This window comes from Nematostella vectensis, chromosome 11 (genome assembly GCF_932526225.1).
Source record: "Nematostella vectensis chromosome 11, jaNemVect1.1, whole genome shotgun sequence".
NCBI classification, from domain to species: domain Eukaryota; kingdom Metazoa; phylum Cnidaria; class Anthozoa; order Actiniaria; family Edwardsiidae; genus Nematostella; species Nematostella vectensis.
The window spans coordinates 15,066,830-15,094,326 of NC_064044.1; the positions used below are offsets into that span (position 1 = coordinate 15,066,830).

Sequence of the window (27,497 nt, forward strand, 5' to 3'; positions counted from 1 at the left end):
GGGATACCTGCTCACCTTAGGAAATGTTTTCTTGATTAAATACAGCGCGAAGAATAGTATTATGATACGATGATGTTTTCTCCATAAATTTATCAAGCTCATATTTGTACCATTCTTTATGTCTGCCGTGTCTTGACTGTGAAAGAGGTCCAGTTAACAAAAATGGTTTAAAAAATGCCGAAACCCGGGAATGTTCAGAGTTCCTACAAACTCTCCGGATTGAACCAGAGACCTTCAGATCTTCAGTCTGACGCTCTCCCAACTGAGCATTTTCGGCACGTTCATGTCCAGACTTAGTCTGCTCGGGCTTAAATATGATGAATTTTGAATGAAGAAATAAAAAGTGCGCAAAATGGCAACCAAAGAAGGACTGCTCTTCTTCGCCATTGTTTTTGCGCAATAATCAAAACTTTATCTAATTATAAAAGTAAGACCTTCTAGATTTAAAAAAAATGCATTTTTTCCCATACCGGGAGTCGAACCCGGGCAGTCTGGGTGAAAACCAGAAATCCTAACCGCTAGACCATATGGGATATCTGCTCACCTTAGGAAATGTTTTCTTGATTAAATACAGCGCGTAGAATAGTATTAAGATACGATGATGTTTTCTCAATAAATTTATCAAGCTCATATTTGTACCATTCTTTACAAACATGTCTGCCGTGTCTTGACTGTGAAAGAGCTCCAGTTAACAAAAATGGTTTAAAAAATGCCGAAACAGGGGATTTTTCAGAGTTCCTACAAACTCTCCGGATTTAACCAGAGACCTTCAGATCTTCAGTCTGACGCTCTCCCAACTGAGCTATTTCGGCACGTTCATGTCAAGACTTCGTCGGCTTGGTCTTAAATATGATGAATTTTGTATGAAAAAATAACAAGTGCGCAAAATTTCAAACAAAGAAGGACTGCTCTTCTTCGCCATTGTTTTTGCGCAATAATCAAAACTTTATCTAATTATAAAAGTAAGACCTTCTAGATTTAAAAAAATGCATTTTTCCCATACCGGGAGTAGAACCCGGGACGTCTGGGTTAAAACCAGAAATCCTAACCGCTAGACCATATGGGATACCTGCTCACCTTAGGAAATGTTTTCTTGATTAAATACAGCGCGAAGAATAGTATTATGATACGATGATGTTTTCTCCATAAATTTATCAAGCTCATATTTGTACCATTCTTTACAAATATGTCTGCCGTGTCTTGACTGTGAAAGATGTCCAGTTAACAAAAATGGTTTAAAAAATGCCGAAACCCGGGATTTTTCAGAGTTTCTACAAACTCTCCGGATTGAACTAGGGACCTTCAGATCTTCAGTCTGACGCTCTCCCAACTGAGCTATTTCGGCACGTTTATGTCCAGACTTAGTCTGCTCGGGCTTAAATATGATGAATTTTGAATGAAAAAATAAAAAGTGCCAAAATGGCAACCAAAAAAGGACTGCTCTTCCTCGCCATTGTTTTTGCGCAATAATCAAAACTTTATCTAATTATAAAAGTAAGACCTTCTAGATTTAAAAAAATGCATTTTTTCCCATACCAAGAGTAGAACCCGGGCCGTCTGGGTGAAAACCAGAAATCCTAACCGCTAGACCATATGGGATATCTGCTCACTTTAGGAAATGTTTTCTTGATTAAATACAGGGCGAAGAATAGTATTAAGATACGATGATGTTTTCTCCATAAATTTATCAAGCTCATATTTGTACCATTCTTTACAAACATGTCTGTTGTGTCTTGACTGTGAAAGAGCTCCAGTTAACAAAAATGGTTTAAAAAATGCCGAAACAGGGGATTTTTCAGAGTTCCTACAAACTCTCCGGATTGAACCAGAGACCTTCAGATCTTCAGTCTGACGCTCTCCCAACTGAGCTATTTCGGCACGTTCATGTCCAGACTTCGTCTGCTCGGGCTTAAATATGATGAATTTTGTATGAAAAAAAAAAAATGCGCAAAATGTCAAACAAAGAAGGACTGCTATTCTTCGCCATTGATTTTTCGCAATAATCAAAACTTTATCTAATTATAAAAGTAAGACCTTCTAGATTTAAAAAAATGCATTTTTCCCATACCGGGAGTAGAACCCGGGACGTCTGGGTGAAAACCAAAAATCCTAACCGCTAGACCATATGGGATACCTGCTCACCTTAGGAAATGTTTTCTTGATTAAATACAGCGCAAAGAATAGTATTATGATACGATGATGTTTTGTCCATAAATTTATCAAGCTCATATTTGTGCCATTCTTTACAAACATGTCTGCCGTGTCTTGACTGTGAAAGAGGTCCAGTTAACAAAAATGGTTTAAAAAAATGACGAAACCCGGGATTTTTCAGAGTTCCTACAAACTCTCCGGATTGAACCAGAGACCTTCAGATCTTTAGTCTGACGCTCTCCCAACTGAGCTATTTCGGCACGTTCATGTCAAGACTTCGTCGGCTTGGTCTTAAATATGATGAATTTTGTATGAAAAAATAACAAGTGCGCAAAATTTCAAACAAAGAAGGACTGCTCTTCTTCGCCATTGTTTTTGCGCAATAATCAAAACTTTATCTAATTATAAAAGTAAGACCTTCTAGATTTAAAAAAATGCATTTTTCCCATACCGGGAGTAGAACCCGGGACGTCTGGGTTAAAACCAGAAATCCTAACCGCTAGACCATATGGGATACCTGCTCACCTTAGGAAATGTTTTCTTGATTAAATACAGCGCGAAGAATAGTATTATGATACGATGATGTTTTCTCCATAAATTTATCAAGCTCATATTTGTACCATTCTTTACAAATATGTCTGCCGTGTCTTGACTGTGAAAGATGTCCAGTTAACAAAAATGGTTTAAAAAATGCCGAAACCCGGGATTTTTCAGAGTTTCTACAAACTCTCCGGATTGAACTAGGGACCTTCAGATCTTCAGTCTGACGCTCTTCCAACTGAGCTATTTCGGCACGTTTATGTCCAGACTTAGTCTGCTCGGGCTTAAATATGATGAATTTTGAATGAAAAAATAAAAAGTGCCAAAATGGCAACCAAAAAAGGACTGCTCTTCCTCGCCATTGTTTTTGCGCAATAATCAAAACTTTATCTAATTATAAAAGTAAGACCTTCTAGATTTAAAAAAATGCATTTTTTCCCATACCAAGAGTAGAACCCGGGCCGTCTGGGTGAAAACCAGAAATCCTAACCGCTAGACCATATGGGATATCTGCTCACTTTAGGAAATGTTTTCTTGATTAAATACAGGGCGAAGAATAGTATTAAGATACGATGATGTTTTCTCCATAAATTTATCAAGCTCATATTTGTACCATTCTTTACAAACATGTCTGTTGTGTCTTGACTGTGAAAGAGCTCCAGTTAACAAAAATGGTTTAAAAAATGCCGAAACAGGGGATTTTTCAGAGTTCCTACAAACTCTCCGGATTGAACCAGAGACCTTCAGATCTTCAGTCTGACGCTCTCCCAACTGAGCTATTTCGGCACGTTCATGTCCAGACTTAGTCTGCTCGGGCTTAAATATGATGAATTTTGAATGAAAAAATAAAAAGTGCCAAAATGGCAACCAAAGAAGGACTGCTCTTCCTCGCCATTGTTTTTGCGCAATAATCAAAACTTTATCTAATTATGAAAGTAAGACCTTCTAGATTTAAAAAAATGCATTTTTTCCCATACCAGGAGTCGAACCCGGGTCGTCTGGGTGAAAACCAGAAATCCTAACCACTAGACCATATGGGTTACCTGCTCACCTTAGGAAATGTTTTCTTGATTAAATACAGCGCGAAGAATAGTATTATGATACGATGATGTTTTCTCCATAAATTTATCAAGCTCATATTTGTGCCATTCTTTACAAATATGTCTGCCGTGTCTTGACTGTGAAAGAGGTCCAGTTAACAAAAATGGTTTAAAAAATGCCAAAACCCGGGATTTTTCAGAGTTTCTACAAACTCTCCGGATTGAACCAGGGACCTTTAGATCTACAGTCTGACGCTCTCCCAACTGAGCTATTTCGTCACGTTCATGTACAGACTTCGTCTGCTCGGGCTTAAATATGATGAATTTTGTATGAAAAAATAAAAAGTGCGCAAAATGTCAAACAAAGAAGGACTGCTATTCTTCGCCATTGATTTTGCGCAATAATCAAAACTTTATCTAATTATAAAAGTAAGACCTTCTAGATTTAAAAAAATGCATTTTTCCCATACCGGGAGTAGAACCCGGGAAGTCTGGGTGAAAACCAAAAATCCTAACCGCTAGACCATATGGGATACCTGCTCACCTTAGGAAATGTTTTCTTGATTAAATACAGCGCGAAGAATAGTATTATGATACGATGATGTTTTGTCCATAAATTTATCAAGCTCATATTTGTGCCATTCTTTACAAACATGTCTGCCGTGTCTTGACTGTGAAAGAGGTCCAGTTAACAAAAATGGTTTAAAAAAATGCCGAAACCCGGGATTTTTCAGAGTTCCTACAAACTCTCCGGATTGAACCAGAGACCTTCAGATCTTTAGTCTGACGCTATCCCAACTGAGCTATTTCGGCACGTTCATGTCCAGACTTCGTCTGCTCGGGCTTAAATATGATGAATTTTGTATGAAAAAATAAAAAGTGCGCAAAATGTCAAACAAAGAAGGACTGCTATTCTTCGCCATTGATTTTGCGCAATAATCAAAACTTTATCTAATTATAAAAGTAAGACCTTCTAGATTTAAAAAAATGCATTTTTCCCATACCGGGAGTAAAACCCGGGACGTCTGGGTGAAAACCAAAAATCCTAACAGCTAGACCATATGGGATACCTGCTCACCTTAGGAAATGTTTTCTTGATTAAATACAGCGCGAAGAATAGTATTATGATACGATGATGTTTTGTCCATAAATTTATCAAGCTCATATTTGTGCCATTCTTTACAAACATGTCTGCCGTGTCTTGACTGTGAAAGAGGTCCAGTTAACAAAAATGGTTTAAAAAATGCCGAAACCCGGGAATGTTCAGAGTTCCTACAAACTCTCTTGATTGAACCAGAGACCTTCAGATCTTCAGTCTGACGCTCTCCCAACTGAGCATTTTCGGCACGTTCATGTCCAGACTTAGTCTGCTCGGGCTTAAATATGATGAATTTTGAATGAAGAAATAAAAAGTGCGCAAAATGGCAACCAAAGAAGGACTGCTCTTCTTCGCCATTGTTTTTGCGCAATAATCAAAACTTTATCTAATTATAAAAGTAAGACCTTCTAGATTTAAAAAAAATGCATTTTTTCCCATACCGGGAGTCGAACCCGGGCAGTCTGGGTGAAAACCAGAAATCCTAACCGCTAGACCATATGGGATATCTGCTCACCTTAGGAAATGTTTTCTTGATTAAATACAGCGCGTAGAATAGTATTAAGATACGATGATGTTTTCTCCATAAATTTATCAAGCTCATATTTGTACCATTCTTTACAAACATGTCTGCCGTGTCTTGACTGTGAAAGAGCTCCAGTTAACAAAAATGGTTTAAAAAATGCCGAAACAGGGGATTTTTCAGAGTTCCTACAAACTCTCCGGATTTAACCAGAGACCTTCAGATCTTCAGTCTGACGCTCTCCCAACTGAGCTATTTCGGCACGTTCATGTCAAGACTTCGTCGGCTCGGGCTTAAATATGATGAATTTTGTATGAAAAAATAACAAGTGCGCAAAATTTCAAACAAAGAAGGACTGCTCTTCTTCGCCATTGTTTTTGCGCAATAATCAAAACTTTATCTAATTATAAAAGTAAGACCTTCTAGATTTAAAAAAATGCATTTTTCCCATACCGGGAGTAGAACCCGGGACGTCTGGGTTAAAACCAGAAATCCTAACCGCTAGACCATATGGGATACCTGCTCACCTTAGGAAATGTTTTCTTGATTAAATACAGCGCGAAGAATAGTATTATGATACGATGATGTTTTCTCCATAAATTTATCAAGCTCATATTTGTACCATTCTTTATGTCTGCCGTGTCTTGACTGTGAAAGAGGTCCAGTTAACAAAAATGGTTTAAAAAATGCCGAAACCCGGGAATGTTCAGAGTTCCTACAAACTCTCCGGATTGAACCAGAGACCTTCAGATCTTCAGTCTGACGCTCTCCCAACTGAGCATTTTCGGCACGTTCATGTCCAGACTTAGTCTGCTCGGGCTTAAATATGATGAATTTTGAATGAAGAAATAAAAAGTGCGCAAAATGGCAACCAAAGAAGGACTGCTCTTCTTCGCCATTGTTTTTGCGCAATAATCAAAACTTTATCTAATTATAAAAGTAAGACCTTCTAGATTTAAAAAAAATGCATTTTTTCCCATACCGGGAGTCGAACCCGGGCAGTCTGGGTGAAAACCAGAAATCCTAACCGCTAGACCATATGGGATATCTGCTCACCTTAGGAAATGTTTTCTTGATTAAATACAGCGCGTAGAATAGTATTAAGATACGATGATGTTTTCTCCATAAATTTATCAAGCTCATATTTGTACCATTCTTTACAAACATGTCTGCCGTGTCTTGACTGTGAAAGAGCTCCAGTTAACAAAAATGGTTTAAAAAATGCCGAAACAGGGGATTTTTCAGAGTTCCTACAAACTCTCCGGATTTAACCAGAGACCTTCAGATCTTCAGTCTGACGCTCTCCCAACTGAGCTATTTCGGCACGTTCATGTCAAGACTTCGTCGGCTTGGTCTTAAATATGATGAATTTTGTATGAAAAAATAACAAGTGCGCAAAATTTCAAACAAAGAAGGACTGCTCTTCTTCGCCATTGTTTTTGCGCAATAATCAAAACTTTATCTAATTATAAAAGTAAGACCTTCTAGATTTAAAAAAATGCATTTTTCCCATACCGGGAGTAGAACCCGGGACGTCTGGGTTAAAACCAGAAATCCTAACCGCTAGACCATATGGGATACCTGCTCACCTTAGGAAATGTTTTCTTGATTAAATACAGCGCGAAGAATAGTATTATGATACGATGATGTTTTCTCCATAAATTTATCAAGCTCATATTTGTACCATTCTTTACAAATATGTCTGCCGTGTCTTGACTGTGAAAGATGTCCAGTTAACAAAAATGGTTTAAAAAATGCCGAAACCCGGGATTTTTCAGAGTTTCTACAAACTCTCCGGATTGAACTAGGGACCTTCAGATCTTCAGTCTGACGCTCTCCCAACTGAGCTATTTCGGCACGTTTATGTCCAGACTTAGTCTGCTCGGGCTTAAATATGATGAATTTTGAATGAAAAAATAAAAAGTGCCAAAATGGCAACCAAAAAAGGACTGCTCTTCCTCGCCATTGTTTTTGCGCAATAATCAAAACTTTATCTAATTATAAAAGTAAGACCTTCTAGATTTAAAAAAATGCATTTTTTCCCATACCAAGAGTAGAACCCGGGCCGTCTGGGTGAAAACCAGAAATCCTAACCGCTAGACCATATGGGATATCTGCTCACTTTAGGAAATGTTTTCTTGATTAAATACAGGGCGAAGAATAGTATTAAGATACGATGATGTTTTCTCCATAAATTTATCAAGCTCATATTTGTACCATTCTTTACAAACATGTCTGTTGTGTCTTGACTGTGAAAGAGCTCCAGTTAACAAAAATGGTTTAAAAAATGCCGAAACAGGGGATTTTTCAGAGTTCCTACAAACTCTCCGGATTGAACCAGAGACCTTCAGATCTTCAGTCTGACGCTCTCCCAACTGAGCTATTTCGGCACGTTCATGTCCAGACTTCGTCTGCTCGGGCTTAAATATGATGAATTTTGTATGAAAAAAAAAAAATGCGCAAAATGTCAAACAAAGAAGGACTGCTATTCTTCGCCATTGATTTTTCGCAATAATCAAAACTTTATCTAATTATAAAAGTAAGACCTTCTAGATTTAAAAAAATGCATTTTTCCCATACCGGGAGTAGAACCCGGGACGTCTGGTGAAAACCAAAAATCCTAACCGCTAGACCATATGGGATACCTGCTCACCTTAGGAAATGTTTTCTTGATTAAATACAGCGCAAAGAATAGTATTATGATACGATGATGTTTTGTCCATAAATTTATCAAGCTCATATTTGTGCCATTCTTTACAAACATGTCTGCCGTGTCTTGACTGTGAAAGAGGTCCAGTTAACAAAAATGGTTTAAAAAAATGACGAAACCCGGGATTTTTCAGAGTTCCTACAAACTCTCCGGATTGAACCAGAGACCTTCAGATCTTTAGTCTGACGCTCTCCCAACTGAGCTATTTCGGCACGTTCATGTCAAGACTTCGTCGGCTTGGTCTTAAATATGATGAATTTTGTATGAAAAAATAACAAGTGCGCAAAATTTCAAACAAAGAAGGACTGCTCTTCTTCGCCATTGTTTTTGCGCAATAATCAAAACTTTATCTAATTATAAAAGTAAGACCTTCTAGATTTAAAAAAATGCATTTTTCCCATACCGGGAGTAGAACCCGGGACGTCTGGGTTAAAACCAGAAATCCTAACCGCTAGACCATATGGGATACCTGCTCACCTTAGGAAATGTTTTCTTGATTAAATACAGCGCGAAGAATAGTATTATGATACGATGATGTTTTCTCCATAAATTTATCAAGCTCATATTTGTACCATTCTTTACAAATATGTCTGCCGTGTCTTGACTGTGAAAGATGTCCAGTTAACAAAAATGGTTTAAAAAATGCCGAAACCCGGGATTTTTCAGAGTTTCTACAAACTCTCCGGATTGAACTAGGGACCTTCAGATCTTCAGTCTGACGCTCTCCCAACTGAGCTATTTCGGCACGTTTATGTCCAGACTTAGTCTGCTCGGGCTTAAATATGATGAATTTTGAATGAAAAAATAAAAAGTGCCAAAATGGCAACCAAAAAAGGACTGCTCTTCCTCGCCATTGTTTTTGCGCAATAATCAAAACTTTATCTAATTATAAAAGTAAGACCTTCTAGATTTAAAAAAATGCATTTTTTCCCATACCAAGAGTAGAACCCGGGCCGTCTGGGTGAAAACCAGAAATCCTAACCGCTAGACCATATGGGATATCTGCTCACTTTAGGAAATGTTTTCTTGATTAAATACAGGGCGAAGAATAGTATTAAGATACGATGATGTTTTCTCCATAAATTTATCAAGCTCATATTTGTACCATTCTTTACAAACATGTCTGTTGTGTCTTGACTGTGAAAGAGCTCCAGTTAACAAAAATGGTTTAAAAAATGCCGAAACAGGGGATTTTTCAGAGTTCCTACAAACTCTCCGGATTGAACCAGAGACCTTCAGATCTTCAGTCTGACGCTCTCCCAACTGAGCTATTTCGGCACGTTCATGTCCAGACTTCGTCTGCTCGGGCTTAAATATGATGAATTTTGTATGAAAAAAAAAAAAATGCGCAAAATGTCAAACAAAGAAGGACTGCTATTCTTCGCCATTGATTTTTCGCAATAATCAAAACTTTATCTAATTATAAAAGTAAGACCTTCTAGATTTAAAAAAATGCATTTTTCCCATACCGGGAGTAGAACCCGGGACGTCTGGGTGAAAACCAAAAATCCTAACCGCTAGACCATATGGGATACCTGCTCACCTTAGGAAATGTTTTCTTGATTAAATACAGCGCAAAGAATAGTATTATGATACGATGATGTTTTGTCCATAAATTTATCAAGCTCATATTTGTGCCATTCTTTACAAACATGTCTGCCGTGTCTTGACTGTGAAAGAGGTCCAGTTAACAAAAATGGTTTAAAAAAATGACGAAACCCGGGATTTTTCAGAGTTCCTACAAACTCTCCGGATTGAACCAGAGACCTTCAGATCTTTAGTCTGACGCTCTCCCAACTGAGCTATTTCGGCACGTTCATGTCCAGACTTCGTCTGCTCGGGCTTAAATATGATGAATTTTGTATGAAAAAATAAAAAGTGCGCAAAATGTCAAACAAAGAAGGACTGCTATTCTTCGCCATTGATTTTGCGCAATAATCAAAACTTTATCTAATTATAAAAGTAAGACCTTCTAGATTTAAAAAAATGCATTTTTCCCATACCGGGAGTAGAACCCGGGACGTCTGGGTGAAAACCAAAAATCCTAACCGCTAGACCATATGGGATACCTGCTCACCTTAGGAAATGTTTTCTTGATAAAATACAGCGCGAAGAATAGTATTATGATACGATGATGTTTTGTCCATAAATTTATCAAGCTCATATTTGTGCCATTCTTTACAAACATGTCTGCCGTGTCTTGACTGTGAAAGAGGTCCAGTTAACAAAAATGGTTTAAAAAATGCCGAAACCCGGGATTTTTCAGAGTTCCTACAAACTCTCCGGATTGAACCAGGGACCTTCAGATCTTCAGTCTGACGCTCTCCCAACTGAGCTTGTTCGGCACGTTCATGTCCAGACTTAGTCTGCTCGGGCTTAAATATGATGAATTTTGAATGAAGAAATAAAAAGTGCGCAAAATGGCAACCAAAGAAGGACTGCTCTTCTTTGCCATTGTTTTTGCGCAATAATCAAAACTTTATCTAATTATAAAAGTAAGACCTTCTAGATTTAAAAAAATGCATTTTTTGCCATACCGGGAGTAGAACCCGGGACGTCTGGGTGAAAACCAAAAATCCTGACCGCTAGACCATATGGTATACCTGCTCACCTTAGGAAATGTTTTCTTAATTAAATACAGCGCGAAGAATAGTATTATGATACGATGATGTTTTGTCCATAAATTTATCAAGCTCATATTTGTGCCATTCTTTACAAACATGTCTGCCGTGTCTTGACTGTGAAAGAGGTCCAGTTAACAAAAATGGTTTAAAAAAATGCCGAAACCCGGGATTTTTCAGACTTCCTACAAACTCTCCGGATTGAACCAGAGACCTTCAGATCTTTAGTCTGACGCTCTCCCAACTGAGCTATTTCGGCACGTTCATGTCCAGACTTCGTCTGCTCGGGCTTAAATATGATGAATTTTGTATGAAAAAATAAAAAGTGCGCAAAATGTCAAACAAAGAAGGACTGCTATTCTTCGCCATTGATTTTGCGCAATAATCAAAACTTTATCTAATTATAAAAGTAAGACCTTCTAGATTTAAAAAAATGCATTTTTCCCATACCGGGAGTAGAACCCGGGACGTCTGGGTGAAAACCAAAAATCCTAACCGCTAGACCATATGGGATACCTGCTCACCTTAGGAAATGTTTTCTTGATAAAATACAGCGCGAAGAATAGTATTATGATACGATGATGTTTTGTCCATAAATTTATCAAGCTCATATTTGTGCCATTCTTTACAAACATGTCTGCCGTGTCTTGACTGTGAAAGAGGTCCAGTTAACAAAAATGGTTTAAAAAATGCCGAAACCCGGGATTTTTCAGAGTTCCTACAAACTCTCCGGATTGAACCAGGGACCTTCAGATCTTCAGTCTGACGCTCTCCCAACTGAGCTTGTTCGGCACGTTCATGTCCAGACTTAGTCTGCTCGGGCTTAAATATGATGAATTTTGAATGAAGAAATAAAAAGTGCGCAAAATGGCAACCAAAGAAGGACTGCTCTTCTTCGCCATTGTTTTTGCGCAATAATCAAAACTTTATCTAATTATAAAAGTAAGACCTTCTAGATTTAAAAAAATGCATTTTTTCCATACCGGGAGTAGAACCCTGGACGTCTGGGTTAAAACCAGAAATCCTAACCGCTAGACCATATGGGATACCTGCTCACCTTAGGAAATGTTTTCTTGATTAAATACAGCGCGAAGAATAGTATTATGATACGATGATGTTTTCTCCATAAATTTATCAAGCTCATATTTGTACCATTCTTTACAAATATGTCTGCCGTGTCTTGACTGTGAAAGATGTCCAGTTAACAAAAATGGTTTAAAAAATGCCGAAACCCGGGATTTTTCAGAGTTCCTACAAACTCTCCGGATTGAACCAGGGACCTTCAGATCTTCAGTCTGACGCTCTCCCAACTGAGCTATTTCGGCACGTTCATGTACAGACTTAGTCTGCTCGGGCTTAAATATGATGAATTTTGAATGAAAAAATAAAAAGTGCCAAAATGGCAATCAAAGAAGGACTGCTCTTCCTCGCCATTGTTTTCTGCGCAATAATCAAAACTTTATCTAATTATAAAAGTAAGACCTTCTAGATTTAAAAAAAATGCATTTTTTCCCATACCGGGAGTCGAACCCGGGCAGTCTGGGTGAAAACCAGAAATCCTAACCGCTAGACCATATGGGATATCTGCTCACCTTAGGAAATGTTTTCTTGATTAAATACAGCGCGTAGAATAGTATTAAGATACGATGATGTTTTCTCCATAAATTTATCAAGCTCATATTTGTACCATTCTTTACAAACATGTCTGCCGTGTCTTGACTGTGAAAGAGCTCCAGTTAACAAAAATGGTTTAAAAAATGCCGAAACAGGGGATTTTTCAGAGTTCCTACAAACTCTCCGGATTGAACCAGAGACCTTCAGATCTTCAGTCTGACGCTCTCCCAACTGAGCTATTTCGGCACGTTCATGTCAAGACTTCGTCGGCTCGGGCTTAAATATGATGAATTTTGTATGAAAAAATAACAAGTGCGCAAAATTTCAAACAAAGAAGGACTGCTCTTCTTCGCCATTGTTTTTGCGCAATAATCAAAACTTTATCTAATTATAAAAGTAAGACCTTCTAGATTTAAAAAAATGCATTTTTCCCATACCGGGAGTAGAACCCGGGACGTCTGGGTTAAAACCAGAAATCCTAACCGCTAGACCATATGGGATACCTGCTCACCTTAGGAAATGTTTTCTTGATTAAATACAGCGCGAAGAATAGTATTATGATACGATGATGTTTTCTCCATAAATTAATCAAGCTCATATTTGTACCATTCTTTACAAATATGTCTGCCGTGTCTTGACTGTGAAAGATGTCCAGTTAACAAAAATGGTTTAAAAAATGCCGAAACCCGGGATTTTTCAGAGTTTCTACAAACTCTCCGGATTGAACTAGGGACCTTCAGATCTTCAGTCTGACGCTCTCCCAACTGAGCTATTTCGGCACGTTTATGTCCAGACTTAGTCTGCTCGGGCTTAAATATGATGAATTTTGAATGAAAAAATAAAAAGTGCCAAAATGGCAACCAAAAAAGGACTGCTCTTCCTCGCCATTGTTTTTGCGCAATAATCAAAACTTTATCTAATTATAAAAGTAAGACCTTCTAGATTTAAAAAAATGCATTTTTTTCCATACCAAGAGTAGAACCCGGGCTGTCTGGGTGAAAACCAGAAATCCTAACCGCTAGACCATATGGGATATCTGCTCACTTTAGGAAATGTTTTCTTTATTAAATACAGGGCGAAGAATAGTATTAAGATACGATGATGTTTTCTCCATAAATTTATCAAGCTCATATTTGTACCATTCTTTACAAACATGTCTGTTGTGTCTTGACTGTGAAAGAGCTCCAGTTAACAAAAATGGTTTAAAAAATGCCGAAACAGGGGATTTTTCAGAGTTCCTACAAACTCTCCGGATTGAACCAGAGACCTTCAGATCTTCAGTCTGACGCTCTCCCAACTGAGCTATTTCGGCACGTTCATGTCCAGACTTCGTCTGCTCGGGCTTAAATATGATGAATTTTGTATGAAAAAATAAAAAGTGCGCAAAATGTCAAACAAAGAAGGACTGCTATTCTTCGCCATTGATTTTGCGCAATAATCAAAACTTTATCTAATTATAAAAGTAAGACCTTCTAGATTTAAAAAAATGCATTTTTCCCATACCGGGAGTAGAACCCGGGACGTCTGGGTGAAAACCAAAAATCCTAACCGCTAGACCATATGGGATACCTGCTCACCTTAGGAAATGTTTTCTTGATTAAATAAAGCGCAAAGAATAGTATTATGATACGATGATGTTTTGTCCATAAATTTATCAAGCTCATATTTGTGCCATTCTTTACAAACATGTCTGCCGTGTCTTGACTGTGAAAGAGGTCCAGTTAACAAAAATGGTTTAAAAAAATGCCGAAACCCGGGATTTTTCAGAGTTCCTACAAACTCTCCGGATTGAACCAGAGACCTTCAGATCTTTAGTCTGACGCTCTCCCAACTGAGCTATTTCGGCACGTTCATGTCCAGACTTCGTCTGCTCGGGCTTAAATATGATGAATTTTGTATGAAAAAATAAAAAGTGCGCAAAATGTCAAACAAAGAAGGACTGCTATTCTTCGCCATTGATTTTGCGCAATAATCAAAACTTTATCTAATTATAAAAGTAAGACCTTCTAGATTTAAAAAAATGCATTTTTCCCATACCGGGAGTAGAACCCGGGACGTCTGGGTGAAAACCAAAAATCCTAACCGCTAGACCATATGGGATACCTGCTCACCTTAGGAAATGTTTTCTTGATAAAATACAGCGCGAAGAATAGTATTATGATACGATGATGTTTTGTCCATAAATTTATCAAGCTCATATTTGTGCCATTCTTTACAAACATGTCTGCCGTGTCTTGACTGTGAAAGAGGTCCAGTTAACAAAAATGGTTTAAAAAATGCCGAAACCCGGGATTTTTCAGAGTTCCTACAAACTCTCCGGATTGAACCAGGGACCTTCAGATCTTCAGTCTGACGCTCTCCCAACTGAGCTTGTTCGGCACGTTCATGTCCAGACTTAGTCTGCTCGGGCTTAAATATGATGAATTTTGAATGAAGAAATAAAAAGTGCGCAGAATGGCAACCAAAGAAGGACTGCTCTTCTTCGCCATTGTTTTTGCGCAATAATCAAAACTTTATCTAATTATAAAAGTAAGACCTTCTAGATTTAAAAAAATGCATTTTTCCCATACCGGGAGTAGAACCCTGGACGTCTGGGTTAAAACCAGAAATCCTAACCGCTAGACCATATGGGATACCTGCTCACCTTAGGAAATGTTTTCTTGATTAAATACAGCGCGAAGAATAGTATTATGATACGATGATGTTTTCTCCATAAATTTATCAAGCTCATATTTGTACCATTCTTTACAAATATGTCTGCCGTGTCTTGACTGTGAAAGATGTCCAGTTAACAAAAATGGTTTAAAAAATGCCGAAACCCGGGATTTTTCAGAGTTCCTACAAACTCTCCGGATTGAACCAGGGACCTTCAGATCTTCAGTCTGACGCTCTCCCAACTGAGCTATTTCGGCACGTTCATGTCCAGACTTAGTCTGCTCGGGCTTAAATATGATGAATTTTGAATGAAAAAATAAAAAGTGCCAAAATGGCAATCAAAGAAGGACTGCTTTTCCTCGCCATTGTTTTCTGCGCAATATTCAAAACTTTATCTAATTATAAAAGTAAGACCTTCTAGATTTAAAAAAATGCATTTTTTCCCATACCGGGAGTCGAACCCGGGCCGTCTGGGTGAAAACCAGAAATCCTAACCGCTAGACCATATGGGATATCTGCTCACCTTAGGAAATGTTTTCTTGATTAAATACAGCGCGAAGAATAGTATTAAGATACGATGATGTTTTCTCCATAAATTTATCAAGCTCATATTTGTACCATTCTTTACAAACATGTCTGCCGTGTCTTGACTGTGAAAGAGCTCCAGTTAACAAAAATGGTTTAAAAAATGCCAAAACCCGGGATTTTTCAGAGTTCCTACAAACTCTCCGGATTGAACCAGGGACATTCAGATCTTCAGTCTGACGCTCTCCCAACTGAGCTATTTCGGCAAGTTCATGTCCAGACTTAGTCTGCTCTTGCTTAAATATGATGAATTTTGAATGAAGAAATAAAAAGTGCGCAAAATGGCAACCAAAGAAGGACTGCTCTTCTTCGCCATTGTTTATGCGCAATAATCAAAACTTTTTCTAATCATAAAAGTAAGACCTTCTAGATTTAAAAAAATGCATTTTTTCCCATACCGGGAGTAGAACCCGGGCAGTCTGGGTGAAAACCAGAAATCCTAACCGCTAGACCATATGGGATACCTGCTCACCTTAGGAAATGTTTTCTTGATTAAATACAGCGCGAAGAATAGTATTAAGATACGATGATGTTTTCTCCATAAATTTATCAAGCTCATATTTGTACCATTCTTTACAAACATGTCTGCCGTGTCTTGACTGTGAAAGAGCTCCAGTTAACAAAAATGGTTTAAAAAATGCCGAAACAGGGGATTTTTCAGAGTTCCTTCAAACTCTCCGGATTGAACCAGAGACCTTTAGATCTTCAGTCTGACGCTCTCCCAACTGAGCTATTTCGGCACGTTCATGTCCAGACTTCGTCTGCTCGGGCTTAAATATGATGAATTTTGTATGAAAAAATAACAAGTGCGCAAAATGTCAAACAAAGAAGGACTGCTCTTCTTCGCCATTGTTTTTGCGCAATAATCAAAACTTTATCTAATTATAAAAGTAAGACCTTCTAGATTTAAAAAAATGCATTTTTCCCATACCGGGAGTAGAACCCGGGACGTCTGGGTGAAAACCAGAAATCCTAACCGCTAGACCATATGGGATACCTGCTCACCTTAGGAAATGTTTTCTTGATTAAATACAGCGCGAAGAATAGTATTATGATACGATGATGTTTTCTCCATAAATTAATCAAGCTCATATTTGTACCATTCTTTACAAATATGTCTGCCGTGTCTTGACTGTGAAAGATGTCCAGTTAACAAAAATGGTTTAAAAAATGCCGAAACCCGGGATTTTTCAGAGTTTCTACAAACTCTCCGGATTGAACTAGGGACCTTCAGATCTTCAGTCTGACGCTCTCCCAACTGAGCTATTTCGGCACGTTTATGTCCAGACTTAGTCTGCTCGGGCTTAAATATGATGAATTTTGAATGAAAAAATAAAAAGTGCCAAAATGGCAACCAAAAAAGGACTGCTCTTCCTCGCCATTGTTTTTGCGCAATAATCAAAACTTTATCTAATTATAAAAGTAAGACCTTCTAGATTTAAAAAAATGCATTTTTTTCCATACCAAGAGTAGAACCCGGGCTGTCTGGGTGAAAACCAGAAATCCTAACCGCTAGACCATATGGGATATCTGCTCACTTTAGGAAATGTTTTCTTTATTAAATACAGGGCGAAGAATAGTATTAAGATACGATGATGTTTTCTCCATAAATTTATCAAGCTCATATTTGTACCATTCTTTACAAACATGTCTGTTGTGTCTTGACTGTGAAAGAGCTCCAGTTAACAAAAATGGTTTAAAAAATGCCGAAACAGGGGATTTTTCAGAGTTCCTACAAACTCTCCGGATTGAACCAGAGACCTTCAGATCTTCAGTCTGACGCTCTCCCAACTGAGCTATTTCGGCACGTTCATGTCCAGACTTCGTCTGCTCGGGCTTAAATATGATGAATTTTGTATGAAAAAATAAAAAGTGCGCAAAATGTCAAACAAAGAAGGACTGCTATTCTTCGCCATTGATTTTGCGCAATAATCAAAACTTTATCTAATTATAAAAGTAAGACCTTCTAGATTTAAAAAAATGCATTTTTCCCATACCGGGAGTAGAACCCGGGACGTCTGGGTGAAAACCAAAAATCCTAACCGCTAGACCATATGGGATACCTGCTCACCTTAGGAAATGTTTTCTTGATTAAATAAAGCGCAAAGAATAGTATTATGATACGATGATGTTTTGTCCATAAATTTATCAAGCTCATATTTGTGCCATTCTTTACAAACATGTCTGCCGTGTCTTGACTGTGAAAGAGGTCCAGTTAACAAAAATGGTTTAAAAAAATGCCGAAACCCGGGATTTTTCAGAGTTCCTACAAACTCTCCGGATTGAACCAGAGACCTTCAGATCTTTAGTCTGACGCTCTCCCAACTGAGCTATTTCGGCACGTTCATGTCCAGACTTCGTCTGCTCGGGCTTAAATATGATGAATTTTGTATGAAAAAATAAAAAGTGCCCAAAATGTCAAACAAAGAAGGACTGCTATTCTTCGCCATTGATTTTGCGCAATAATCAAAACTTTATCTAATTATAAAAGTAAGACCTTCTAGATTTAAAAAAATGCATTTTTCCCATACCGGGAGTAGAACCCGGGACGTCTGGGTGAAAACCAAAAATCCTAACCGCTAGACCATATGGGATACCTGCTCACCTTAGGAAATGTTTTCTTGATAAAATACAGCGCGAAGAATAGTATTATGATACGATGATGTTTTGTCCATAAATTTATCAAGCTCATATTTGTGCCATTCTTTACAAACATGTCTGCCGTGTCTTGACTGTGAAAGAGGTCCAGTTAACAAAAATGGTTTAAAAAATGCCGAAACCCGGGATTTTTCAGAGTTCCTACAAACTCTCCGGATTGAACCAGGGACCTTCAGATCTTCAGTCTGACGCTCTCCCAACTGAGCTTGTTCGGCACGTTCATGTCCAGACTTAGTCTGCTCGGGCTTAAATATGATGAATTTTGAATGAAGAAATAAAAAGTGCGCAGAATGGCAACAAAAGAAGGACTGCTCTTCTTCGCCATTGTTTTTGCGCAATAATCAAAACTTTATCTAATTATAAAAGTAAGACCTTCTAGATTTAAAAAAATGCATTTTTCCCATACCGGGAGTAGAACCCTGGACGTCTGGGTTAAAACCAGAAATCCTAACCGCTAGACCATATGGGATACCTGCTCACCTTAGGAAATGTTTTCTTGATTAAATACAGCGCGAAGAATAGTATTATGATACGATGATGTTTTCTCCATAAATTTATCAAGCTCATATTTGTACCATTCTTTACAAATATGTCTGCCGTGTCTTGACTGTGAAAGATGTCCAGTTAACAAAAATGGTTTAAAAAATGCCGAAACCCGGGATTTTTCAGAGTTCCTACAAACTCTCCGGATTGAACCAGGGACCTTCAGATCTTCAGTCTGACGCTCTCCCAACTGAGCTATTTCGGCACGTTCATGTCCAGACTTAGTCTGCTCGGGCTTAAATATGATGAATTTTGAATGAAAAAATAAAAAGTGCCAAAATGGCAATCAAAGAAGGACTGCTTTTCCTCGCCATTGTTTTCTGCGCAATATTCAAAACTTTATCTAATTATAAAAGTAAGACCTTCTAGATTTAAAAAAATGCATTTTTTCCCATACCGGGAGTCGAACCCGGGCCGTCTGGGTGAAAACCAGAAATCCTAACCGCTAGACCATATGGGATATCTGCTCACCTTAGGAAATGTTTTCTTGATTAAATACAGCGCGAAGAATAGTATTAAGATACGATGATGTTTTCTCCATAAATTTATCAAGCTCATATTTGTACCATTCTTTACAAACATGTCTGCCGTGTCTTGACTGTGAAAGAGCTCCAGTTAACAAAAATGGTTTAAAAAATGCCAAAACCCGGGATTTTTCAGAGTTCCTACAAACTCTCCGGATTGAACCAGGGACATTCAGATCTTCAGTCTGACGCTCTCCCAACTGAGCTATTTCGGCAAGTTCATGTCCAGACTTAGTCTGCTCTTGCTTAAATATGATGAATTTTGAATGAAGAAATAAAAAGTGCGCAAAATGGCAACCAAAGAAGGACTGCTCTTCTTCGCCATTGTTTATGCGCAATAATCAAAACTTTTTCTAATCATAAAAGTAAGACCTTCTAGATTTAAAAAAATGCATTTTTTCCCATACCGGGAGTAGAACCCGGGCAGTCTGGGTGAAAACCAGAAATCCTAACCGCTAGACCATATGGGATACCTGCTCACCTTAGGAAATGTTTTCTTGATTAAATACAGCGCGAAGAATAGTATTAAGATACGATGATGTTTTCTCCATAAATTTATCAAGCTCATATTTGTACCATTCTTTACAAACATGTCTGCCGTGTCTTGACTGTGAAAGAGCTCCAGTTAACAAAAATGGTTTAAAAAATGCCGAAACAGGGGATTTTTCAGAGTTCCTTCAAACTCTCCGGATTGAACCAGAGACCTTTAGATCTTCAGTCTGACGCTCTCCCAACTGAGCTATTTCGGCACGTTCATGTCCAGACTTCGTCTGCTCGGGCTTAAATATGATGAATTTTGTATGAAAAAATAACAAGTGCGCAAAATGTCAAACAAAGAAGGACTGCTCTTCTTCGCCATTGTTTTTGCGCAATAATCAAAACTTTATCTAATTATAAAAGTAAGACCTTCTAGATTTAAAAAAATGCATTTTTCCCATACCGGGAGTAGAACCCGGGACGTCTGGGTGAAAACCAGAAATCCTAACCGCTAGACCATATGGGATACCTGCTCACCTTAGGAAATGTTTTCTTGATTAAATACAGCGCGAAGAATAGTATTATGATACGATGATGTTTTCTCCATAAATTTATCAAGCTCATATTTGTGCCATTCTTTACAAACATGTCTGCCGTGTCTTGACTGTGAAAGAGGTCCAGTTAACAAAAATGGTTTAAAAAAATGCCGAAACCCGGGATTTTTCAGAGTTCCTACAAACTCTCCGGATTGAACCAGGGACCTTCAGATCTTCAGTCTGACGCTCTCCCAACTGAGCTATTTCGGCACGTTCATGTCCAGCCTTAGTCTGCTAAGGCTTAAATATGATGAATTTTGAATGAAGAAATAAAAAGTGCGCAAAATGGCAACCAAAGAAGGACTGCTCTTCTTCGACATTGTTTTTGCGCAATAATCAAAACTTTATCTAATTATAAAAGAAAGACCTTCTAGATTTAAAAAAAATGCATTTTTTCCCATACCGGGAGTCGAACCCTGGCAGTCTGGGTGAAAACCAGAAATCCTAACCTCTAGATCATATGGGATACCTGCTCACCTTAGGAAATGTTTTCTTTATTAAATACAGCGCGAAGAATAGTATTATGATACGATGATGTTTTCTCCATAAATTTATCAAGCTCATATTTGTGCCATTCTTTACAAACATGTCTGCCGTGTCTTGACTGTGAAAGAGGTCCAGTTAACAAAAATGGTTTAAAAAAATGCCGAAACCCGGGATTTTTCAGAGTTTCTACAAACTCTCCGGATTGAAACAGAGACCTTCAGATCTTCAGTCTGACGCTCTCCCAACTGAGCTATTTCGGCACGTTCATTTCCAGACTTAGTCTTCTCGGGCTTAAATATGATGAATTTTGAATGAAAAAATAAAAAGTGCCAAAATGGCAATCAAAGAAGGACTGCTCTTCCTCGCCATTGTTTTCTGCGCAATAATCAAAACTTTATCTAATTATAAAAGTAAGACCTTCTAGATTTAAAAAAATGCATTTTTTCCCATACCGGGAGTCGAACCCGGGCCGTCTGGGTGAAAACCAGAAATCCTAACCGCTAGACCATATGGGATATCTGCTCACCTTAGGAAATGTTTTCTTGATTAAATACAGCGCGAAGAATAGTATTAAGGTACGATGATGTTTTCTCCATAAATTTATCAAGCTCATATTTGTACCATTCTTTACAAACATGTCTGCCGTGTCTTGACTGTGTAAGAGCTCCAGTTAACAAAAATGGTTTAAAAAATGCCGAAATCCGGGAATTTTCAGAGTTCCTACAAACTCTCCGGATTGAACCAGGGACCTTCAGATCTTCAGTCTGACGCTCTCCCAACTGAGCTATTTCGGCACGTTCATGTCCAGACTTAGTCTGCTCGAGCTTAAATATGATGAATTTTGAATGCAGAAATAAAAAGTGCGCAAAATGGCAACCAAAGAAGGACTGCTCTTCTTCGCCATTGTTTTTGCGCAATAATCAAAACTTTATCTAATTATAAAAGTAAGACCTTCTAGATTTAAAAAAATGCATTTTTCCCATACCGGGAGTAGAACCCGGGCCGTCTGGGTTAAAACCAGAAATCCTAACCGCTAGATCATATGGGATACCTGCTCACCTTAGGAAATGTTTTCTTGATTAAATACAGCGCGAAGAATAGTATTATGATACGATGATGTTTTCTCCATAAATTTATCAAGCTCATATTTGTACCATTCTTTACAAACATGTCTGCCGTGTCTTGACTGTGAAAGAGCTCCAGTTAACAAAAATGGTTTAAAAAATGCCGAAACAGGGGATTTTTCAGAGTTCCTACAAACTCTCCGGATTGAACCAGAGACCTTCAGATCTTCAGTCTGACGCTCTCCCAACTGAGCTATTTCGGCACGTTAATGTCCAGACTTCGTCTGCTCGGGCTTAAATATGATGAATTTTGTATGAAAAAATAAAAAGTGCGCAAAATGTCAAACAAAGAAGGACTGCTCTTCTTCGCCATTGTTTTTGCGCAATAATCAAAACTTTATCTAATTATAAAAGTAAGACCTTCTAGATTTAAAAAAATGCATTTTTCCCATACCGGGAGTAGAACCCGGGCCGTCTGGGTTAAAACCAGAAATCCTAACCGCTAGATCATATGGGATACCTGCTCACCTTAGGAAATGTTTTCTTGATTAAATACAGCGCGAAGAATAGTATTATGATACGATGATGTTTTCTCCATAAATTTATCAAGCTCATATTTGTACCATTCTTTACAAATATGTCTGCCGTGTCTTGACTGTGAAAGATGTCCAGTTAACAAAAATGGTTTAAAAAATGCCGAAACCCGGGATTTTTCAGAGTTCCTACAAACTCTCCGGATTGAACCAGGGACATTCAGATCTTCAGTCTGACGCTCTCCCAACTGAGCCATTTCGGCAAGTTCATGTCCAGACTTAGTCTGCTCTTGCTTAAATATGATGAATTTTGAATGAAGAAATAAAAAGTGCGCAAAATGGCAACCAAAGAAGGACTGCTCTTCTTCGCCATTGTTTATGCGCAATAATCAAAACTTTTTCTAATTATAAAAGTAAGACCTTCTAGATTTAAAAAAATGCATTTTTTCCCATACCGGGAGTCGAACCCGGGCAGTCTGGGTGAAAACCAGAAATCCTAACCGCTAGACCATATGGGATATCTGCTCACCTTAGGAAATGTTTTCTTGATTAAATACAGCGCGAAGAATAGTATTAAGATACGATGATGTTTTCTCCATAAATTTATCAAGCTCATATTTGTACCATTCTTTACAAACATGTCTGCCGTGTCTTGACTGTGAAAGAGCTCCAGTTAACAAAAATGGTTTAAAAAATGCCGAAACAGGGGATTTTTCAGAGTTTCTTCAAACTCTCCGGATTGAACCAGAGACCTTTAGATCTTCAGTCTGACGCTCTCCCAACTGAGCTATTTCGGCACGTTCATGTCCAGACTTCGTCTGCTCGGGCTTAAATATGATGAATTTTGTATGAAAAAATAACAAGTGCGCAAAATGTCAAACAAAGAAGGACTGCTCTTCTTCGCCATTGTTTTTGCGCAATAATCAAAACTTTATCTAATTATAAAAGTAAGACCTTCTAGATTTAAAAAAATGCATTTTTCCCATACCGGGAGTAGAACCCGGGACGTCTGGGTGAAAACCAGAAATCCTAACCGCTAGACCATATGGGATACCTGCTCACCTTAGGAAATGTTTTCTTGATTAAATACAGCGCAAAGAATAGTATTATGATACGATGATGTTTTCTCCATAAATTTATCAAGCTCATATTTGTGCCATTCTTTACAAACATGTCTGCCGTGTCTTGACTGTGAAAGAGGTCCAGTTAACAAAAATGGTTTAAAAAAATGCCGAAACCCGGGATTTTTCAGAGTTCCTACAAACTCTCCGGATTGAACCAGAGACCTTCAGATCTTCAGTCTGACGCTCTCCCAACTGAGCTATTTCGGCACGTTCATGTCCAGCCTTAGTCTGCTAAGGCTTAAATATGATGAATTTTGAATGAAGAAATAAAAAGTGCGCAAAATGGCAACCAAAGAAGGACTGCTCTTCTTCGACATTGTTTTTGCGCAATAATCAAAACTTTATCTAATTATAAAAGAAAGACCTTCTAGATTTAAAAAAATGCATTTTTTCCCATACCGGGAGTCGAACCCGGGCCGTCTGGGTGAAAACCAGAAATCCTAACCTCTAGATCATATGGGATACCTGCTCACCTTAGGAAATGTTTTCTTTATTAAATACAGCGCGAAGAATAGTATTATGATACGATGATGTTTTCTCCATAAATTTATCAAGCTCATATTTGTGCCATTCTTTACAAACATGTCTGCCGTGTCTTGACTGTGAAAGAGGTCCAGTTAACAAAAATGGTTTAAAAAAATGCCGAAACCCGGGATTTTTCAGAGTTTCTACAAACTCTCCGGATTGAAACAGGGACCTTCAGATCTTCAGTCTGACGCTCTCCCAACTGAGCTATTTCGGCACGTTCATTTCCAGACTTAGTCTTCTCGGGCTTAAATATGATGAATTTTGAGTGAAAAAATAAAAAGTGCCAAAATGGCAATCAAAGAAGGACTGCTCTTCCTCGCTATTGTTTTCTGCGCAATAATCAAAACTTTATCTAATTATAAAAGTAAGACCTTCTAGATTTAAAAAAATGCATTTTTTCCCATACCGGGAGTCGAACCAGGGCCGTCTGGGTGAAAACCAGAAATCCTAACCGCTAGACCATATGGGATATCTGCTCACCTTAGGAAATGTTTTCTTGATTAAATACAGCGCGAAGAATAGTATTAAGGTACGATGATGTTTTCTCCATAAATTTATCAAGCTCATATTTGTACCATTCTTTACAAACATGTCTGCCGTGTCTTGACTGTGAAAGAGCTCCAGTTAACAAAAATGGTTTAAAAAATGCCGAAATCCGGGAATTTTCAGAGTTCCTACAAACTCTCCGGATTGAACCAGGGACCTTCAGATCTTCAGTCTGACGCTCTCCCAACTGAGCTATTTCGGCACGTACATGTCCAGACTTAGTCTGCTCGAGCTTAAATATGATGAATTTTGAATGAAGAAATAAAAAGTGCGCAAAATGGCAACCAAAGAAGGACTGCTCTTCTTCGCCATTGTTTTTGCGCAATAATCAAAACTTTATCTAATTATAAAAGTAAGACCTTCTAGATTTAAAAAAATGCATTTTTCCCATACCGGGAGTAGAACCCGGGACGTCTGGGTGAAAACCAGAAATCCTAACCGCTAGACCATATGGGATACCTGCTCACCTTAGGAAATGTTTTCTTGATTAAATACAGCGCGAAGAATAGTATTATGATACGATGATGTTTTCTCCATAAATTTATCAAGCTCATATTTGTGCCATTCTTTACAAACATGTCTGCCGTGTCTTGACTGTGAAAGAGGTCCAGTTAACAAAAATGGTTTAAAAATATGCCGAAACCCGGGATTTTTCAGAGTTCCTACAAACTCTCCGGATTGAACCAGAGACCTTCAGATCTTCAGTCTGACGCTCTCCCAACTGAGCTATTTCGGCACGTTCATGTCCAGCCTTAGTCTGCTAAGGCTTAAATATGATGAATTTTGAATGAAGAAATAAAAAGTGCGCAAAATGGCAACCAAAGAAGGACTGCTCTTCTTCGACATTGTTTTTGCGCAATAATCAAAACTTTATCTAATTATAAAAGAAAGACCTTCTAGATTTAAAAAAATGCATTTTTTCCCATACCGGGAGTCGAACCCGGGCCGTCTGGGTGAAAACCAGAAATCCTAACCTCTAGATCATATGGGATACCTGCTCACCTTAGGAAATGTTTTCTTTATTAAATACAGCGCGAAGAATAGTATTATGATACGATGATGTTTTCTCCATAAATTTATCAAGCTCATATTTGTGCCATTCTTTACAAACATGTCTGCCGTGTCTTGACTGTGAAAGAGGTCCAGTTAACAAAAATGGTTTAAAAAAATGCCGAAACCCGGGATTTTTCAGAGTTTCTACAAACTCTCCGGATTGAAACAGGGACCTTCAGATCTTCAGTCTGACGCTCTCCCAACTGAGCTATTTCGGCACGTTCATTTCCAGACTTAGTCTTCTCGGGCTTAAATATGATGAATTTTGAGTGAAAAAATAAAAAGTGCCAAAATGGCAATCAAAGAAGGACTGCTCTTCCTCGCCATTGTTTTCTGCGCAATAATCAAAACTTTATCTAATTATAAAAGTAAGACCTTCTAGATTTAAAAAAATGCATTTTTTCCCATACCGGGAGTCGAACCCGGGACGTCTGGGTGAAAACCAGAAATCCTAACCGCTAGACCATATGGGATATCTGCTCACCTTAGGAAATGTTTTCTTGATTAAATACAGCGCGAAGAATAGTATTGAGGTACGATGATGTTTTCTCCATAAATTTATCAAGCTCATATTTGTACGATTCTTTACAAACATGTCTGTTGTGTCTTGACTGTGAAAGAGCTCCAGTTAACAAAAATGGTTTAAAAAATGCCGAAACCCGGGATTTTTCAGAGTTCCTACAAACTCTCCGGATTGAACCAGGGACCTTCAGATCTTCAGTCTGACGCTCTCCCAACTGAGCTATTTCGGCACGTTCATGTCCAGCCTTAGTCTGCTAAGGCTTAAATATGATGAATTTTGAATGAAGAAATAAAAAGTGCGCAAAATGGCAACCAAAGAAGGACTGCTCTTCTTCGACATTGTTTTTGCGCAATAATCAAAACTTTATCTAATTATAAAAGAAAGACCTTCTAGATTTAAAAAAAATGCATTTTTTCCCATACCGGGAGTCGAACCCGGGCCGTCTGGGTGAAAACCAGAAATCCTAACCTCTAGATCATATGGGATACCTGCTCACCTTAGGAAATGTTTTCTTTATTAAATACAGCGCGAAGAATAGTATTATGATACGATGATGTTTTCTCCATAAATTTATCAAGCTCATATTTGTGCCATTCTTTACAAACATGTCTGCCGTGTCTTGACTGTGAAAGAGGTCCAGTTAACAAAAATGGTTTAAAAAAATGCCGAAACCCGGGATTTTTCAGAGTTTCTACAAACTCTCCGGATTGAAACAGAGACCTTCAGATCTTCAGTCTGACGCTCTCCCAACTGAGCTATTTCGGCACGTTCATTTCCAGACTTAGTCTTCTCGGGCTTAAATATGATGAATTTTGAATGAAAAAATAAAAAGTGCCAAAATGGCAATCAAAGAAGGACTGCTCTTCCTCGCCATTGTTTTCTACGCAATAATCAAAACTTTATCTAATTATAAAAGTAAGACCTTCTAGATTTAAAAAAATGCATTTTTTCCCATACCGGGAGTCGAACCCGGGCCGTCTGGGTGAAAACCAGAAATCCTAACCGCTAGACCATATGGGATATCTGCTCACCTTAGGAAATGTTTTCTTGATTAAATACAGCGCGAAGAATAGTATTAAGGTACGATGATGTTTTCTCCATAAATTTATCAAGCTCATATTTGTACCATTCTTTACAAACATGTCTGCCGTGTCTTGACTGTGTAAGAGCTCCAGTTAACAAAAATGGTTTAAAAAATGCCGAAATCCGGGAATTTTCAGAGTTCCTACAAACTCTCCGGATTGAACCAGGGACCTTCAGATCTTCAGTCTGACGCTCTCCCAACTGAGCTATTTCGGCACGTTCAT

At 38.1% G+C, this 27,497-nt stretch overlaps 29 non-coding genes across 29 annotated transcripts; all 29 read right to left on the reverse strand.

Annotated features, from left to right (window-relative positions):
- Nucleotides 1–461: 461 nt before the first annotated feature.
- Nucleotides 462–533, reverse strand: Trnae-uuc. The gene has a single exon. It is a non-coding gene; the product is annotated as a tRNA-Glu (tRNA).
- Nucleotides 534–2,059: 1,526 nt separating this feature from the next.
- On the reverse strand, nt 2,060–2,131 carry Trnae-uuc. The gene has a single exon. It is a non-coding gene; the product is annotated as a tRNA-Glu (tRNA).
- A 1,528-nt stretch (nt 2,132–3,659) lies between these two features.
- Nucleotides 3,660–3,731, reverse strand: Trnae-uuc. Its single transcript has one exon. It is a non-coding gene; the product is annotated as a tRNA-Glu (tRNA).
- A 1,530-nt stretch (nt 3,732–5,261) lies between these two features.
- Nucleotides 5,262–5,333, reverse strand: Trnae-uuc. Its single transcript has one exon. It is a non-coding gene; the product is annotated as a tRNA-Glu (tRNA).
- A 990-nt stretch (nt 5,334–6,323) lies between these two features.
- On the reverse strand, nt 6,324–6,395 carry Trnae-uuc. Its single transcript has one exon. It is a non-coding gene; the product is annotated as a tRNA-Glu (tRNA).
- Nucleotides 6,396–9,520: 3,125 nt separating this feature from the next.
- On the reverse strand, nt 9,521–9,592 carry Trnae-uuc. Its single transcript has one exon. It is a non-coding gene; the product is annotated as a tRNA-Glu (tRNA).
- A 462-nt stretch (nt 9,593–10,054) lies between these two features.
- Trnae-uuc lies at nt 10,055–10,126 on the reverse strand. Its single transcript has one exon. It is a non-coding gene; the product is annotated as a tRNA-Glu (tRNA).
- Nucleotides 10,127–11,122: 996 nt separating this feature from the next.
- Trnae-uuc lies at nt 11,123–11,194 on the reverse strand. Its single transcript has one exon. It is a non-coding gene; the product is annotated as a tRNA-Glu (tRNA).
- A 996-nt stretch (nt 11,195–12,190) lies between these two features.
- On the reverse strand, nt 12,191–12,262 carry Trnae-uuc. Its single transcript has one exon. It is a non-coding gene; the product is annotated as a tRNA-Glu (tRNA).
- Nucleotides 12,263–13,789: 1,527 nt separating this feature from the next.
- Trnae-uuc lies at nt 13,790–13,861 on the reverse strand. Its single transcript has one exon. It is a non-coding gene; the product is annotated as a tRNA-Glu (tRNA).
- Nucleotides 13,862–14,323: 462 nt separating this feature from the next.
- Trnae-uuc lies at nt 14,324–14,395 on the reverse strand. Its single transcript has one exon. It is a non-coding gene; the product is annotated as a tRNA-Glu (tRNA).
- Nucleotides 14,396–15,390: 995 nt separating this feature from the next.
- Nucleotides 15,391–15,462, reverse strand: Trnae-uuc. The gene has a single exon. It is a non-coding gene; the product is annotated as a tRNA-Glu (tRNA).
- A 462-nt stretch (nt 15,463–15,924) lies between these two features.
- Nucleotides 15,925–15,996, reverse strand: Trnae-uuc. The gene has a single exon. It is a non-coding gene; the product is annotated as a tRNA-Glu (tRNA).
- A 461-nt stretch (nt 15,997–16,457) lies between these two features.
- Nucleotides 16,458–16,529, reverse strand: Trnae-uuc. Its single transcript has one exon. It is a non-coding gene; the product is annotated as a tRNA-Glu (tRNA).
- Nucleotides 16,530–17,523: 994 nt separating this feature from the next.
- Trnae-uuc lies at nt 17,524–17,595 on the reverse strand. Its single transcript has one exon. It is a non-coding gene; the product is annotated as a tRNA-Glu (tRNA).
- A 462-nt stretch (nt 17,596–18,057) lies between these two features.
- Trnae-uuc lies at nt 18,058–18,129 on the reverse strand. The gene has a single exon. It is a non-coding gene; the product is annotated as a tRNA-Glu (tRNA).
- Nucleotides 18,130–19,124: 995 nt separating this feature from the next.
- On the reverse strand, nt 19,125–19,196 carry Trnae-uuc. Its single transcript has one exon. It is a non-coding gene; the product is annotated as a tRNA-Glu (tRNA).
- Nucleotides 19,197–19,658: 462 nt separating this feature from the next.
- Nucleotides 19,659–19,730, reverse strand: Trnae-uuc. Its single transcript has one exon. It is a non-coding gene; the product is annotated as a tRNA-Glu (tRNA).
- Nucleotides 19,731–20,191: 461 nt separating this feature from the next.
- On the reverse strand, nt 20,192–20,263 carry Trnae-uuc. The gene has a single exon. It is a non-coding gene; the product is annotated as a tRNA-Glu (tRNA).
- A 999-nt stretch (nt 20,264–21,262) lies between these two features.
- Trnae-uuc lies at nt 21,263–21,334 on the reverse strand. The gene has a single exon. It is a non-coding gene; the product is annotated as a tRNA-Glu (tRNA).
- Nucleotides 21,335–22,862: 1,528 nt separating this feature from the next.
- Nucleotides 22,863–22,934, reverse strand: Trnae-uuc. Its single transcript has one exon. It is a non-coding gene; the product is annotated as a tRNA-Glu (tRNA).
- A 461-nt stretch (nt 22,935–23,395) lies between these two features.
- On the reverse strand, nt 23,396–23,467 carry Trnae-uuc. The gene has a single exon. It is a non-coding gene; the product is annotated as a tRNA-Glu (tRNA).
- Nucleotides 23,468–23,930: 463 nt separating this feature from the next.
- On the reverse strand, nt 23,931–24,002 carry Trnae-uuc. Its single transcript has one exon. It is a non-coding gene; the product is annotated as a tRNA-Glu (tRNA).
- Nucleotides 24,003–24,465: 463 nt separating this feature from the next.
- Nucleotides 24,466–24,537, reverse strand: Trnae-uuc. The gene has a single exon. It is a non-coding gene; the product is annotated as a tRNA-Glu (tRNA).
- A 461-nt stretch (nt 24,538–24,998) lies between these two features.
- Nucleotides 24,999–25,070, reverse strand: Trnae-uuc. Its single transcript has one exon. It is a non-coding gene; the product is annotated as a tRNA-Glu (tRNA).
- Nucleotides 25,071–25,533: 463 nt separating this feature from the next.
- Nucleotides 25,534–25,605, reverse strand: Trnae-uuc. The gene has a single exon. It is a non-coding gene; the product is annotated as a tRNA-Glu (tRNA).
- A 463-nt stretch (nt 25,606–26,068) lies between these two features.
- On the reverse strand, nt 26,069–26,140 carry Trnae-uuc. Its single transcript has one exon. It is a non-coding gene; the product is annotated as a tRNA-Glu (tRNA).
- Nucleotides 26,141–26,603: 463 nt separating this feature from the next.
- Nucleotides 26,604–26,675, reverse strand: Trnae-uuc. The gene has a single exon. It is a non-coding gene; the product is annotated as a tRNA-Glu (tRNA).
- Nucleotides 26,676–27,138: 463 nt separating this feature from the next.
- Nucleotides 27,139–27,210, reverse strand: Trnae-uuc. The gene has a single exon. It is a non-coding gene; the product is annotated as a tRNA-Glu (tRNA).
- Nucleotides 27,211–27,497: the final 287 nt, after the last annotated feature.